Consider the following 16,945-nt stretch of genomic DNA (forward strand, 5'->3'; position numbering starts at 1 on the left):
CTTCTCCAATACCACAGTTCAAAAGCATCAATTCTTTGGCACTCAGCTTTCTTCACAGTCCATCTCTCACATCCATACATGACCACTGGAAAAATCATAGCCTTGACTAGACGGACCTTTGTTAGCAAAGTAATGTCTCTGCTTTTGAATATGCTATCTAGGTTGGTCATAACTTTCTTTCCAAGGAGTAAGCGTCTTTTAATTTCATGGCTGCAGTCACCATCTGCAGTGATTTTGGAGCCCACAAAAATAAAGTCTGACACTGTTTCCACTGTTTCCCATCTATTTCTCATGAAGTGATGGGACCAGATGCCATGATCTTCATTTTCTGAATGTTGAGATTTAAGCCAACTTTTTCACTCTCTTTCACTTTCATCAAGAGGCTTTTTAGTTCCTCTTCACTTTCTGCCATAAGGGTGGTATCATCTGTATATCTGAGGTGACTGATATTTCTCCTGGCAATCTTGATTCCAGTTTTTGCTTCTTCCAGCCCAGCGTTTCTCATGATGTACTCTGCATATAAGTTAAATAAGCGGGGTGACAATACACAGCCTTGACGGACTCCTTTTCCTATATGGAACCAGTCTGTTGTTCCATGTCCAGTTCTAACTGTTGCTTCCTGACCTGCATATAGGTTTCTCAAGAGGCAGGTCAGGTGGTCTTGTATTCCCATCTCTTGAGGAATTTCCCACAGTTTATTGTGATCTACACAGTCAAAGGCTTTGGCATAGTCAATAAAGCAGAAATAGATGCTTTTCTGGAACTCTGTTGCTTTTTCCATGATTCAGCGGATGTTGGCAATTTGATCTCTGGTTCCTCTGCCTGAATGCTAAAGCCCTCCAGGTTAGTTCTGCAGAGCAGACCAGGGTAGGGCCCCCAGTGGCCACCCTGCTGGGATGTACCTTTTCTAATGTCTGACTCAGTGACAGGCACAGAACTGCCTGAGAATGGCTAAGATAGCATTTGAAAAATTAAAAGCAAGTGGCGCAGCTTTCTTGGAGGCTCAGCAGTAAAGAATCCACCTGTCAATGCAGGAGACAGTTTCGATCCCTGGTCTGGGAAGATTCCCCAAGCTGCAGAGCAACTAAGCCTGTGAGCTACAACTACTGAGTCCATGCTATAGAGTCCATGAGCTGCAACTGCTGAGCCCACGTTCTGCAACTGCTGAAGCCTGCATGCCCCAGAGCCTGTGCTCCGCAACAAGAGAGACCACCACGGTGAGAGGCCGGAACACCTCAACTAGAGAGAGTAGCCCCGGCTCATGGTGTCTAGAGAACAAGTGCACAGCTATGAAGACCCAGTGCAACCAAAAACAAATAAAAATTCTAAAAAGCAAGAAAAAAAATGTAATAGCAACTGTTAACATGTATTATGTGAACTCAATTAGCTTTTGGCTTCCACATTCAGACTGGCTTCATATGTTTTTAAAGCATTTATTGGCATATACTATGTACTGGGCACTGTTGTAAGTGCTTCCTATTACTTATTTCCTCTTCACCACAATCCTCTGAGGTAGATGCTATTATTTCCATTTTACAGCCAAAGAAACTGAGGCACAAACTGTTAAATATTCTCTCTCACTCCCCACTTCCCTGCCCCCTTCTTTCTCTGCAATATGTGCTACTGGTTTTGTTTCTCTGGAGAACCTTGCCTAACACAAACAGGTTGCAAAAATTAACTGACGCTCTACTCTCCATACTCAGTTTTATTCCCCTGGCTTGTCTCATAGCTCAGATTCCCTGTGAGGCCAGTTTCCAGTTCTTCAACATGTGCAATCCTTCTCATCTATCCTGTGTCTCTCTCCTCATGCTGCCTCTCTGACTACCCAGACAGTGGTTCTCTGATTCTTTATTAGACTGTTTCTCCCTTAAGGAGGAGGATTTCAACCTAGTTGTCCTCTCCCTTGAAATTGTAATACTACAGATATATTGCATGAGTTTATGTATATCTGTGCCCTATACATAAACAAGGGCATCAAAGGTCATCAGGGAACTGCAAATTCAAACAATGAAATACACACCTATTAGAATGGCCGAAATTCGCTAACACCAGCAAAGGCTAGTGAGGATGTTAGAGCAACAGGAACTCTTGTTTATTGCTAGTGGGAATGCAAAATGGTGCAGCCACTTTGGAAGACAGTTTGGTGGTCTCTTACAAAACTAAACCTTCCCTTACCATATGACCCAGCAATCACAATCCTTGGTATTTACCCAGAGGAGTTGAAAACTTGTGTCTACACAAACACCTGTACACAAAAGCTTATAGCAGCTTTGTTTATAAATGCCAGAGCTTGGAAGCAACCAAGATATCCTTTAGCAGGTGAATGGATAAATAAACTGGTACATCCAGACAATGGAATTTTCATTCAGTGCTGAAAAGAAGTGAGCTGTCAAGCAATAAAAAGATATGAAGGAAACTTAAATGATATTACTTAGTGAAAGTAGTTAATCTGAACAGGCTTCATACTATATGATTCCAACTATATTGTATTCTGGAAAAGGCAAAACTTTGGAGACAGCAAAAAGATCAGTGTTTGCCAGGAGTTTGAGAGGAGTGAGGAATAAATTGGTGGAGTATAGGGGATTTTTATGACAATGAAATTATTTTATATGACACTATAATGGTTGACATATGCCATTACACACATATTTGCCAAAACCCATAGAAGATACAACACCAAGACTGAACTGTAAGCTGAACTACGGAGTGTGGGTGATGGTTGTTAATGTAAGTTCATCAGTTGTAACAAATGTGCTACCCCGGTGAGGGATGTTGATAGTGGGGGAGGTTGTATTAATATATATGTGAGGGCAGAGGGTAGTTGGGAAATCTCTGTATCTTCTCAATTTTGCTATGAACTGAAAACTGCACTAAAAATGAAGTCTATTTTAAAGAAAGGCCTGATATTTTTTCTTTCTTTCTTTCTTTTTTTTTTTTTTTTTGCTTCTAAGAAGCAATTTTTACTCCTTGGAGGTAAGTTGAGAATGCATGACCTAGATGTGCATGTACTGTTTGCCTGGATTCCTCCTTACTTCACCCACCCTGCTGGTTCAGTCCTGCTATTGCATATGAATTTCTTGGGCCAACTGTTTGCTCAAACAGTCCTGTAGAAAACGGAACCAGTTGTGTCTGTCCACCTGAGGGGGCAGACTCTGCTGGTGACTTCTGATGTTGTCCAGCGCCTCTTCTCCTGTGCTCTAAGATCTGTCTGGTTCTTCAACCATCAGCCCTTTCTTGCTGGGAGTCAGCCTCTGAATAATCCTGGGATGTGACCTGTCTCACTGGTGGTCATGATCTATATTTGAGAGGAATTCTTTGCTATAGATCGGGGGAAGTTCCTTCTCCCTTCCAGGCCTTCTTTTAATCTCTTTGTTGGACTGAGGTTTTGTTATCTTTAAAAAATTATTTCAGTAATCCAAAGAGCAAGGATCCTTTTAAGAGTGTTCAAAGTTAAGCTCCCTGGATACTATCTGATCAGGGTTTCTCTTTTAACTCATTTGGGGTCCTTATGCACTAATAAAATTATTATAATGTAGCAAGTACAGAAAAATTGGTCATGATCTAGAAATGCTCTGTAGAATAGCTCATGCTTTAATTACATGCTCTTTTTTTTTACATAAAATTTCTCTTAGGAACAAAAACAACAAAAGTTTTACTTTTGATCATGTTCCTCTTTCTCTCAGATGAAGGAAGTATTACAATACCAAGAAGCCTCTTAGCTCATGAGACAGGATTTTTGCAAGCATCCGGAATACATTACCCTTGTTGTTACTGATTCAGAGTAATTAGGACTGAGAGTCATTTGGGGGGGGGGTGTTATTTGTTATTGTTTAAAAACTTTTAGGGCTTCCTTTGTGGCTCAGTTGGTAAAGAATCAACCTGCAATGTGGGAGACCTGGGTTTGATCCCTGGGTTGGGAAGATCTCCTGGAGAAGGGAACAGTTACCCACTCCAGTATTCTGGACTGGAGAATTCCATGGACTAAGCAAGAGAGTTCCAGAAAAACATCTATTTCTGCTCTTCTGGCTATGTCAAAGCCTTTGACTGTGTAGATCACAATAAACTGTGGAAAATTCTTCAAGAGATGGGAATACCAGACTACCTGGCCTGCCTCTTGAGAAACCTATATGCAGGTCAGGAAGCAACAGTTAGAACTGGACATGGAACAACAGACAACTCCTTTTCCAAATAGGAAAAGGAGTACGTCAAGGCTGTATATTGTCACCCTGCTTATTTAACTTATATGTAGAGTACATCATGAGAAATGCTGGACTGGAAGAAACACAAGCTGGAATCAAGATTGCCAGGAGAAATATCAATAACCTCAGACATGCAGATGACACCATCTTTATGGCAGAAAGTGAAGAGAAACTAAAAAGCCTCTTGATGAAAGTGAAAGAGGAGAGTGAAAAAGTTGGCTTAAAGCTCAACATTCAGAAAATGAAGATCATGGCATCTGGTCCCATCACTTCATGGGAAATAGATGGGAAACAGTGGAAACAATGTCAGACTTTATTTTTGTGGGCTCCAAAATCACTGCAGATGGTGACTGCAGCCATGATATTAAAAGACGCTTACTCCTTGGAAGGAAAGTTATGACCAACCTAGATAGCATATTCAAAAGCAGAGACATTACTTTGCTAACAAAGGTCCGTCTAGTCAAGGCTATGATTTTTTCCAGTGGTCATGTATGGATGTGAGAGATGGACTGTGAAGAAAGCTGAGTGCCAAAGAATTGATGCTTTTGAACTGTGGTGTTGATGAAGACTCTTGACAGTCCCATGGACTGCAAGGAGATCCAACCAGTCCATTCTAAAGTAGATCAGTCCTGGGTGTTCATTGGAAGGACTGATGCTAAAGCTGAAAATCCAGTACATTGGCCCCTGATGCGAAGAGTTGACTCATTGGAAAAGACTCTGATGCTGGGAGGGATTGGGGGCAGGAGGAGAAGGGGATGACAGAGGATGAGATGGCTGGATGGCATCACCAACTTGATGAACATGAGTTTGAGTAGACTCTGGGAGTTGGTGATGGACAGGGAGGCCTGGCGTGCTGTGATTCATGGGGTCGCAAAGAGTTGGACATGACTGAGTGACTGAACTGAACTGAAAAACTTTTAAAAACATGTATTCATTTATTTTTGGCCGAGCTGAGTCTTTGCTGCGGCGCGTGGGCTTTCGTGGTCGTGGTGCGCAGGTTCCTCACTGTGCGGCTTCTCTTGTTGCAGAGCGCGGGCTCCAGGGCATGAGGGCTTAGTAGCTGTGTCTCGCTGGCTCTAGAGTGTGGGCTCAGCAGTTGCAGTGCACGGGCTTAGTTACCCCACGGTATGTGGAGTCTCCCTGGACCAGGGATTAAACCTGTGTCCCTTGCATTGGCAGGTGGGTTCTTAACCACTGGACCACCAGGGAAATCCTAATATTTTTAAGATGGTAATATTTATGGTATATTTTTCTAATTAAAAGACTAATATGTGTCCAATTAAAAAATAAGAAACAACTAGGAAAAGAAAAAAGAAAAACAAGATCTACCTGACTTCTAACCCTTGTTCACAGTTATTAACATTTTCGGTATACAGTCTCACTCTTTTATAATCTCTCAGCAAAATATTTGCCAACAGGAGAAGCATGTGTCGTAATATTTTGTTCTCCCATTCATCAAACTACTTCTGTTTCCTCACATCATGGACTAGAGTTTCACAGCACAACTTCTTTGGAAAATTTTAAATACACAGTAAACAGGAAAGCAAAATGAACACTGTATCCATCGCTCAGCTTCAGAGCGATTGACTTTCTGATAGTCTCCCTCTCTTTTTTACATTCAGTTACTCTTATTTCAGCTATACTTGCCCTGAGATAAAACTGGAGTGCACGTATATTAAATGTAAAATTTTAACAAACCACCCCAATCTAGACACAGAACATTTCTGTCACCCCATGTGCCTTCTCAGTCACTACTAACCCCCTCCAGAGGAAACCATTCTTCTTAGGGGGTGCTAGTGGTAAAGAATCCTCTGGCCAGTGCAGGAGATATAAGAGACATGGGTTCGATCCCTGGGTCAGGAAGATTCCCTGGAGGAGGGCATGGCAACCCACACCAGTTCTCTTGCCTGGAGAATCCCATGGACAGAGGAGCCTGGCAGGCTATAGTCCACAGGTCGCAAAGAGTCAGACACTACCGAAGTGACTTGGCACACGCACGCACACACACGCACACACAGATTAGCTTAACCTTATCTGAGAATTGAAATACTAGAATCATATAGAATATACTCCCCTGTGACTGGCTTCTTTATTCAATATAATATCATTGAGATTGGTCTAAATGTTGCCTGTGTCCATAGCTTGTTTCTTTTTATTGTTGAATAGTATTCTGTTTTATTAACATCCCACACTTTGTTTATCCAATTTATTTTTTTAATAGACATTTGACCGATTTCCATTTTTGGCAGTCATGCAGAAAGCTGCTATGACTATTTCTGCACAAGTCTTATACAGAAATGTATGTTCACTTCTCTTAGGTAAACAGCCCTGGCAAGGTATTGCTGGATCAAATATTAATAGCTGAGTGTTTAACTTTTTAAGAAACTGTCAAGCCTACATCCAGACTCGTACAAGAAGCAATACTTTTTAAGGCATGGTGAGTCTTCACATCAGATCCCTGTATCAGTCAAAGTGAAATCAGGAACTGGTATAATCTCACCTGGTAAGTTTAGGAATAAAGAAATAATGATACTTAGCATATCCATATCAAGAGTCTGAGACTGCCAATATCACAGTTTTACTCTACCACATCTGTGAGTAAAAGGTGTTTTAGTTTAATTGGTACTCAAACTGTATGGCCTGATGTTAGAACTACCTAATATGTTCTCACCATCTTGCTGCTGCTGCTGCTGCTGCTGCGTCTCTTCAGTCGTGTCCGACTCTGTGCGACCCCAGAGACAGCAGCCCACTAGGCTCCTCTGTCCCTGGGATTCTCCAGGCAAGAATACTGGAGTGGGTTGCCATTTCCTTCGCCAATGCATGAAAGTGAAAAGTGAAAGTGAAGTCGTTCAGTCGGGCCTGACTGTTAGCGACCCCATGGACTGCAGCCTACCGGCTTCTCCATCCATGGGATTTTCCAGGCAAGAGTACTGGAGAGGCTTGCCATTGCCTTCTCCGTCTCACCGGTTTAGGAAGGGTCAAATGTGACACTCAATGTTTATATTTTTACAATAGCCACAAGGAACATCATTTCAGAACTTATAAGATGAGCCAGCAAAGTCAATCTGCTTTATATATATTGAGTGGACTAATGGACAGTTAATACGAGTAGTTGAAAAAACGAAATAAAGTGACATTATGGATATTGTGTCCTACCAGGCAGCTCTTGCTCCTTTGCACACAATGAATATCTTTTAAATAATCGGAGACCATGTGGATATTTCCTATTAACTCTCTAACTATTTCTTACTAATTTCTTCTTTGTGGATGGACTTATAAATTGTGTGTCATGACTCATTTGAATGCCTCTTTCCATTTTTCTAAGACTGTAAGAATAAAATTAATCTTCCCATGGCTATTTATATCCAATGCATGTGTTCAGTCTTTTGGACACACGAGGCTCCTTGAAGAGTCGACCACATTCAGGAACTGGCTTATATCCTATGAGCAATAGATAATCATTGCCAACTGTACACTTGAAATGCCCCATTTTCCCACAGAGACTAGATATGTTTGGATAAAATACCTAGTTGTTAGCATAGAGACTGTTCCATAGACTGTTTAAAAAAAAAAAAAAAGATTGGTTAAAATCAGAGCACACAGGTACACTTTATTTACTCAAGAGTTACTCAGCTTTAAGCAGAGACCTCTGATGTCTCTTAAAAAATACCTCCCTGGAGGTCTGGTGATTAGAACTCTGCACTTTCACTGCCGGGCCCTGGGTTCTATCCCTGGTCAGGGGGCTAAGATCTCCAAAGCTGCACGGTGCAGCCAAAAAAAATTTTTCTTCCCCTTTGCTCCATGTCTCTTTGTTAAGAGTCTTTTTGGTAACTTAAAATACTATTCATGTGATTTAAAATCCCACATTGGCTGTGCTTTTCTTATCATAGCTATTTCCACACTAACATACCAGTTATTCCTTCAGAGTGATATCAAGCTTACTGTAAGTTTTTGTCTAAGCCAGTCTCTGTTTATTTAGTCAAGTGTTTTGAGGAAGTATTGGGAGTATTGTTAATGCTGGAAAATAGAATGATTGCTCCCTAAAGAATTTGCTGATCCAAATAGTCTGTGTTTACCTATCCTTCAGAGGTATCATGATGTGGTTTCACAGTGATTAGTAGAAGCCAACCATGTTTAAAGATATGCTGGCTCTTAGATAACTCATGCATATTTGGTATTCAGGTGTGATATTTATTTCCTCAAATGAAAATGAAAAAATAAAACATTCAAATGGTTTGAAGAAACATTCTGGGGTTTGATTTTTTTTTCAATTTATACTTAACTTAGGTATGAGTAATGAACTAAAAACAAACAAACAAGCAAAAAACTGTCTATCCAGTTGTTCATTTCCTTGTTTCCAGTGTGATAATTAGTTTTCCAACTATTGGAAAAATATTGTTTCTACTTGAAATCATATGAACTGATGTACCTGTAACATATCTAAATGTGAAGGCGAGTATTGGAAAAGGGGTAAACGATATAGTTTGAGAAAACTAAGGTTATATGTTTAGGACAAGGGGATTGAAATAGACTATCAGTGAATAAAGGACTTTAAACAAAGACTGAAATGGAGTGACAAAGATAGTTATTTAAATTCAAGAAGGTCTTGGCAAACTTGGAAAAACACACCCATCTTAGATCATCAAAGCGATATTCATTTAGTGCTTCACAAAAATAAATTGCCTTCATGACTAAATAAACAAAATGTGTTATATTCATACAATGGAATTTATTTGACAATAAAAAGAAATGAAATCATGATAACATAGCATGGATGAACCTCAAAAACTATGCAAAATGAAAGGAGCCATTTACAAATAAACATATATTGTGTGATTCCAGTTATATGAAATGTCCAAAATAGGCCAATCCATAGAGACAGAGAGTGGATTGGTGGCTGCCAAGGACTGGAGGATAGGGTAAATGGTGACTGACTGCTAATGGGTACAGGATTTTTAAGGGTGTGATGAGAATGTTCTAAAATTGATTGTGCACAATTCTATGGATATACCAAAAACCACTGACTTGTATAACTTAAAAAGAATTTTATAGTATGTGAATTATCTCATTCTAATAAGAGCCTACTAAGTGCCAGATATGTATCAATAACTTACACTATTCAATTTAATTGTTACCAGATGCTTGCAAACAAAGTTTATTCTCACTTAACAAAGGAGAAAACAGAGTTCTAACTCACCTGGGTCACTCGCTCAGTGGAGGACTGGCACTGCTGGGCTTGCACGCTAAGCCTGTTTTCTAAGTATAAGCCTTTTCCATTGGCTGTCCTGCTCCACCCTGCTTCCAGAGTTTTTACTTTAGATCCTCGGTGAGCTCGACTCAGGGGGTCTCTGCATTGTCCTCTGCTCTTTTAACTGCTCTGGCTGTTCCAGCCAGACAGACCTTACTCTGGAGATGCTCCTATCATTCTCCGCAGACCTGCCCTGCCCAGGTCTGAGGCACTATCTTCTCTTAGCCAGTGTCTCACAGTAAGCTCCTCTGGGCGCCCCCAAAGACTGTGAAGAAAAGTTCTAGGTTTTCTCTCCAGTTTCAGCCAATGATTATAGCCTTTGCCTCTGGCCTGGAACGCTACAAGAAACAGCCCATGAAGGATTTCCTGCTTACAGGCTATTACTTGCCCGGAGACACTGTGTGTGCGCATACTGGCACGTGTATGTGCGTGTGAGTAACGTGGGGATGGTGGGAGTGATTTTTTTTTTTTTTTTGCACTACCTAACAGGCAGACAGGCTCTTTCTTGATTTCTCCTTCATTGTTTGAATTCTCCCAGGAATTCTATCCAGGGAGATGGAAAACAGTGACTGACATCTATTCTTCCCAAACCAGTTTTTTTTTTTTAATTTTTTGCATTATCTCAAAGCTTCCCCCATTATTAAAAAACGAAGACCCTTTATAAAATCAACAAATTTCTCAACTGCCCACTCTTATGATGGGAGCTGAGAAGATACATACTTATTTGAAGCTACTATATATCTGGTAATGCTTTCACATGAATTTTGCACTCTGTCAATTATATGAGCAACTTATATGGTCATGGATCCATATTTGGTCTGGAGTGATATATTGTACTTAACTCAAGGTGACAATTTGAGCAAAAAGGTCTTACAGTGCTTTGATGTAACTTCTTGGCCCATCACTGTCTTCAACCTTTTCTTCAGTGATGGTTTGTTAATGTTTATACAGAACTTTAATCTAGCTCATGGACTTCCCTGGTGGCGCAGATGGTAAAGCGTCTGTGTACAATGCGGGAGACCTGGGTTCCATCCCTGGGTCGGGAAGATCTGCTGGAGAAGGAAATGGCAATCCACTCCAGTATTCTTGCCTGGAAAATCCCATGGACAGAGGAGCCTGGTAGGCTATAGTCCATGGCGTCACAAAGAGTCGGACACTACCAAGTGACTTCACTCACTTTCCTTTAATCTAGTTCACTGTTCTGAGGCTTACAAAGGTCTTTCATGAACATTACCTGATCAGATTTATGTTCTGGAGTGTTGCCATATTTTTAAACATGAGAGACCTTTATGTTTGGCAAGACTACACAGTGTCAGTAAAGGGGGTGGGGGAGTTGTGATCAGGAAAACTATTCCATAATTAAATTACATCTTCTCTCAGCTAATCTGTTGCACCGTTCATTGTGCGTATCGGGCAATTGGACCAGAACCAGTGTTGTCTTGTTTGTTGCTTGTTTTCGCTTTGCTTCTTCAAAAGAGATGCACTTGAAACATCTATGTCTAAAATGGGTAAAGGGGGAGCTGCTCCTGGAGCTGGGGAGAAGAATTACAGTTTACCCTCTTTATTCTGTTCTGGGAAAGTTTTGAACCCAGAGTTCTCTTTATGAGTACTTACTTTCAGGATCCATTGCCTAAAGGCTTTTATTTTTTCTCTTAGTGAGTGGTGAGCAGGAAGGATTAAACTAGCAGCTTCAGTGGTGAGAACCGGTGCCCACCCCCACCTTTAGGAGACTGGGCCTCAGCAGCCTGAAGGTACTCATGCCTCCAGGAAAGGATGCTCCCAGTCTCGGCCGGAGCCCAGCAGGCATATGCCTTGCTCTGATGTTCTTTCAGGCTGAAACTACAAAGCTAGCTAGTTTCATTTTCCAGGACTGTGTTTAACTACATTAAAATTATGTAATTCTTTTCATAGTCTTTATACAAGCTAATTGTAAAGGAAAGCCTTAAATAAATTGTTGATTAAACTTTGGAGGTTTTCATCTTTAACTAGATGTAAACTTTTGATAGGGTTTCCCTGGTGGCTCAACGGTAAAAAATCCAGGAGATTAGGGTTGATCCCTGGGTCGGGAAGATCCTCTGGAGAAGGAAATGGTAACCCACTCCAGTATTCTTGGCCTGGGAAGTCCCATGGACAGAGGGGCCTGGGGAGTTACAGTCCATGGGGTCGCAAAAGAGTTGGACACGATTTAGTGACTAAACAGCAACAACAAAAACTTTTGACACCATCTTGAGTTACGTCGGACAGAGTTTTGCATAGCTGCATGTAGTCACAATTTTCTAAACAGTTTGGTATGCTTGAACTCTTGATCTTTGATCTAAATTTTACTTAGGTCTTCTAGCCTCATCTCCAGAGCCTTCCACCATCAGAAACATTCTGCACCTTGCTTGCTGGAAGGTTTCTTTTTTTTTTTTTAAACAGTGGCATCTGGTGATGTGTATATGAAAGCAATGAGATCTCTCAATACTTTTAGAATCATTTTGTTAGAAATGGCTTATGTACACTTCAAAGTATATTCATTTCCAAAGTTATGCTTTAGTTTTTAGAATTAGTTTTTAAAGATACCTTTTAAAGAAAGTTGATGAAACAGATATCTCTAATTCTTAGAAACTTAGCAGGGCTTATCTGAAAATGCCTCCTTTTCATATCAGCAACTTGAAATAGGTCTTCAAGAGGTTCTTTGATCTCCTGCTATTAGATGAGCTGCATTTTCTTGTGAATTTACAGGAGTTAGATCCTAGAAGGCATCTATGATGAAGCAGAGGTATGAGAAGAGAAGACCTGGTCATTGCCCAACTTTACCTGAGGATACATTTGTTGAGAATCTATTACATTAAACAATCACAGCAAAATTAAAATGCAATTGATTGGACTGTTACTAGAAACTGTTTGTGGGACAGGTTTTCCCCTTAACTTTTTACTAGAAAGTTTTTCAAGTGTAGAAAATTTAAAAGCACATTCTTTTTTTAAAAAAAAATAATTTCTTTATTTTAATTGGAGGCTAATTACTTTACAATATTGTGGTGGTGTTTGCCATACATTGACATGAATCAGCCATGGGTGTACATGTGTTCCCCATCCTGAACCCCCCTCCCACCTCCCTCTCCATCCCATCCCTCAGGGTCATCCCAGTGCACCGGCCCTGAGCGCCCTGTCTCAGGCATCAAACCTGGACTGGTGATCTATTTCACACATGGTAATATACATGTTTCAGTGCTATTCTCTCAGATCATCCCACTCTCGCCTTCTTCCACAGAGTCCAAAAGTCTGTTCTTTAAATCTGTGTCTCTTTTGCTGTCTCGAATATAGGGTCATCGTTACCATCTTTCTAAATTCCATATATGTGCATTAATATATTGTATTGGTATTTTCCTTTCTGACTTACTTCACTCTGTATAATAGGCTCCACTTTCATCAACCTCATTAGAACTGATTCAAATGTATTCTTTTTAACGGCTGAGTAATACTCCATTGTGTATATGTACCACAGCTTTCTTATCCATTCATCTGCTGATGGACATCTAGGTTGTTTCCGTGTCCTGGCTATTATAAACAGTGCTGTGATGAACATTGGGGTACATGTGTCTCTTTCAATTCTGGTTTCCTCGGTGTGTATGCCCAGCAGTGGGATTGCTGGGTCGTATGGCAGTTCTACATGGCATCTCATCCTATATGTAAATACTTTTAATTAAATAAACATTCAAAATATGTTGCAGGCATACTTTCTCTTTCTCTTCTCCCACATTCTACATTCAGCGTGGAGCAAATGCTATAGGTCACATCTTCAAAACAGGCATCTGATTACCAGCTACCCCCTCCGTTCCTGGTCCAGGTCCCAACATCTCTCTCCTAAATTAAGCAGTGGCTCTCTCACGAGTTTCACTCTTGCTGTTATTGATCCTTTTGGGGACATCTCAAAATCTTGGCTAGAGTGACTCTTTCCAAGTGTAAATAACATACTAATATTCTGTTCAGTTCCTCCAGTGGCTTCCCATTTGACTTGCAGTGAACGCCGAGCTCCTTATTATGAACTTTATGTGTATGTGTTAGTTGCTGAATCTTGTCGAGTCTTTGTGGCCCCACGGACTGTAGACCACCAGGCTCCTCTCTCCATGAGATTTCTCAGGCTAGAATATTGGAGTGGGTTCCCATTTTCTACTCAAGGGATCTTCTTGATCCAGGGATTGAACCCGTGTCTCTTGGGTTTCCTGCATTGGCAGGTGGATTCTTTACCACTGTGCCACATGGGAAGCCCAGGCCGCAGATGACCAGGTACCCTGTTACCCCTCTGATATAACATGTTAGCTTTGTTTTTCTGTCTCTAAATCTGGTACAGCTCTCTGTCGCTCCTCGCCCATGGCATCTGCTCCTGCTTCCAGCACTTCCCTTGTTTCCTCTCCCTGGAATATCCCTGGACACCAGTAGGGCTCACTCCTTCACTTCCTTCAGGTCTTTAGCAAACATCACCTTCTTACAGAGACACTGCTCGGGTAGCCTACTGAATACGACCCCATCTCCTGATGTCTCCTTTCCCTCATCTGGATTTTAAAGAAAGCTAGATAGGACTTATCACAATCCAGTGTTCCATTCCATGTATTTTTACTTATTTATCTTTTTAATGTTCTGTTCTGTCCATTATTCTGTGTCAAGAGTTTTTGTGTGTTTTGTTCACTATTTTCCAGTGCCTGGCATGTGGTAGCTTCTTAACAAGAATTTGTTGAACGAATAACATATTTTCTTAGAGTAGTTAAAAATAATGAATTTTTGAAAATCATTGAGTTAGCAATGTCTGGGTCAAGGAATTTTTGCTCATTATACTAGGGCACTTATTTTACTTGGCTTGAATCCCAGACTGAAATCTGGGGAACTTTCTTTACTCTGCTGCCTGTTAGGCCAGACCTAACTCTAGCTTCAATCATCTGGTCACAAAAGAAGAAAAAAGTTTTATCAAAAGGAAAAGAAAGTTAGTGTGTTTTCTCCCCCAGTCCTTCTAGGTACCCCAGTTCCATAATACCCCATAAGGCTTTTCTGCTGTGTCACTCCTAGTCCCCAGATGAGGCCATTTCCCAAGGCAGGTTTCCCCCCGCATGGGTCCCTTTTTCTCCTGGGCCCTCAGGGTTGGCGCCTCAGCACATCTGCTATTTTCACCTGCTGCCTCTGCTCGGGCAAGCTGATCTCCAGGTGAGGCACCTGCCTCTTTCCACAGACGTACTCTGCTAGGGTCTGATGCAATACAGACTGCTTTCAGTAATTTAAACCATCTCCCCTCTCTCTGCATATCCTAAGGACTCAGAGGACAGACTCCAAATTTTCTCTTGATTTAACCAGTGACTACAAAATTCCAATAAGGCCCAACATTCTGGAAATGAAGCAGCACATCACGAATTTCCCTCTGGAGCTCAGCCCAGTGCTCTGTGGAAACCTGGATGGGCTGGACGGGTGGGGTGCATGGGAGCTCAAGATGGAGGGGATATATGTATACTTATGGCTGATTCACGTTGTTATATGGCAGAAACCAACACAACATTGTAAAGCAGTTATCCTCTGATTAAAAATAAATTTAAAAAAAGAAAGAATTTCCTTGATTTCCTTGTGTAATCGGTCCCTTATTTTGACAGTTCTTCCTTTGGCTTCTAAACACAGTGGCTCACTGTGTGCAGTGTCTAACGTCGGGGATGCTGCAAAGGGAAGTTTGTGCCATCTAACAGGCGGCAGTTTTCTGTTTCATCTTTTTGTTCAGCTTCTGCCTATAGATACCAGGGAAATAGAAGTACTTTTCTCACATAAGGTCATTGACATTTATTCCTCAAGTATGGAGTCTTTTCTTCTGTTAAATGTAAATATCAACAATACCTGGTCTCAAGAAAATATGCTAAACTCTTAAAAATATCCGTGGACTGATTATAATTTCAAAAGTTTCTCAACTGCTCTCTCCCACATGATAGGAGTGATGACAGATAAGGATTTTAACCTATTATATTTGGTAATGCTTTTAAAGTAGTTTGTAGTTCATCAATTTTAAGACCATATGTATGTATGTATGTGTATGTATATAGTTGGAAATATACAAAGGTCAAAATGACTGGTGTGGACAAGTTCTGAGAATGCCTTTACACACTCTTGGTTTCCTAGGGGCCCTCATCTTCCTGTTTTGAAATAATCATGAACACAGATCTTATTAGTAGTAGTAACTAATCATTGACACAGGAGCCACTGGATGCCATTCTCGAGTGACTCCTTCAGTCTTCTCTCTTGAGGATTAAGAAGTACCAAATCGGCAGAGCTCTTCAGGATGAGAACTAGGGCTCACCCACCTTCATCTCAAGGGGCTCTCAGTTGTTGTTGTTGTTTCATTGCTCAGTTGTGTCCAACTCTTTGTGACACCATCGACTGTAGCCTGCCAGGCTCCTCTGTCCATGGAATTCTCCAGGCAAGAATACTGGAGTGGGTTGCCATGCCCTTCTCCAGGGGATCTTCCTGACCCAGGGATTGAACCTGAGTCTCCTGCATAGCAGGTGGATTCTTTACTGCTGAGCCACCAGGGAAGACTAAGGTCCTCAGTAGCATCCCAGATATCATGCCCTGAGGAGCTGTTCTGCTTCACATGACTGAGAGCTGACTGGGGGAGAGACCATTCAGAATCCTGGCTGCTGCCCAGGAAGGCTACTCACACTGTCTTTTGATGGTCTGACGAACTGAAACCACACGTAAGCCAAGCTTAGTTTTATTTTCCTAAGCATAAGTTTAAGTTTTCATTTTAATTTTTAAACCAAATTGCTGTATGAGACAGATGTGAAGGAGGCACTTAACCTAAAAAATAGCCTCTGGGGAATGTTATCTTTGATTAAATATTCTGTTGGACTTCTAATAACATCTTAAGTTCTGGAAGGCAGAATTGCACATGACCACAGGTTCCCTTGCAATCTCTTATGTGAAACTTTCTGAAGGTCTTTGCATTGTTTCTGTATCATTTTTCCCCACTGCCCTACATGATCAGAAACCTGCTCACCACCTTAAGTATACTTCATGATCCATTTCTTTTTAGAAGAACATTTACAAAATCAGTCTTAGTTAAATACACCAATATAGAATTAAAACACTCGTATTTCTACTTTCAATAGTGTTACAAGTAATGGCTTATGTACAAACACATGTTTTTTTAATTAAAAACTACAGCTGGAGTTTATAAAAATAGCAGTTTCCTCATAAGCATAAAAAAATAAAAGTGTAATGATTGGGAAACTTACCAGGATTTTTCTGAAAACGTCTTCTTCTTATATCAGAAACTTTAAATGGTTGATTTTTAATTTTTGCTTTCTTATTCTTCTTCTAATGGGTAGAAGATGTGTGGCTGTAAGAATCCTTTTTAAAAAATAAGGCTTTAAGTTGTGATGTTTACTTGTCTCCTGAAGCTCTGACCCTGTGCAAAAGCAGAGTGAGGAAGTGGAAATGCAAACAGTTTCAGTTTTGCTTCCGAACATATTTCTTTAGGTTTGTAAAA

At 40.8% G+C, this 16,945-nt stretch overlaps 1 protein-coding gene across 5 annotated transcripts in view; it reads right to left on the minus strand.

The window, feature by feature from the left end:
• LOC114114485 (sterile alpha motif domain-containing protein 9) overlaps positions 1-16,897 on the minus strand; it is an 81,883-nt gene extending 64,986 nt beyond the window's left edge. For 2 of the 5 annotated variants that reach the window (XM_060414459.1, XM_042248375.1), the window contains exons 1-2: positions 16,692-16,897; positions 12,010-12,192 (exon numbers count right to left, since the gene is read on the minus strand). The gene's annotated coding sequence lies outside the window, so the exon portion shown is untranslated. Of the gene's footprint in view, positions 1-9,396; positions 12,193-16,691 lie in introns of all 5 variants that reach the window. The other 3 variants (XM_042248377.1, XM_042248374.1, XM_060414458.1) reach the window with 2 other exon arrangements.
• Positions 16,898-16,945: the final 48 nt, after the last annotated feature.

This window comes from Ovis aries, chromosome 4, assembly GCF_016772045.2.
Source record: "Ovis aries strain OAR_USU_Benz2616 breed Rambouillet chromosome 4, ARS-UI_Ramb_v3.0, whole genome shotgun sequence".
NCBI classification, from domain to species: domain Eukaryota; kingdom Metazoa; phylum Chordata; class Mammalia; order Artiodactyla; family Bovidae; genus Ovis; species Ovis aries.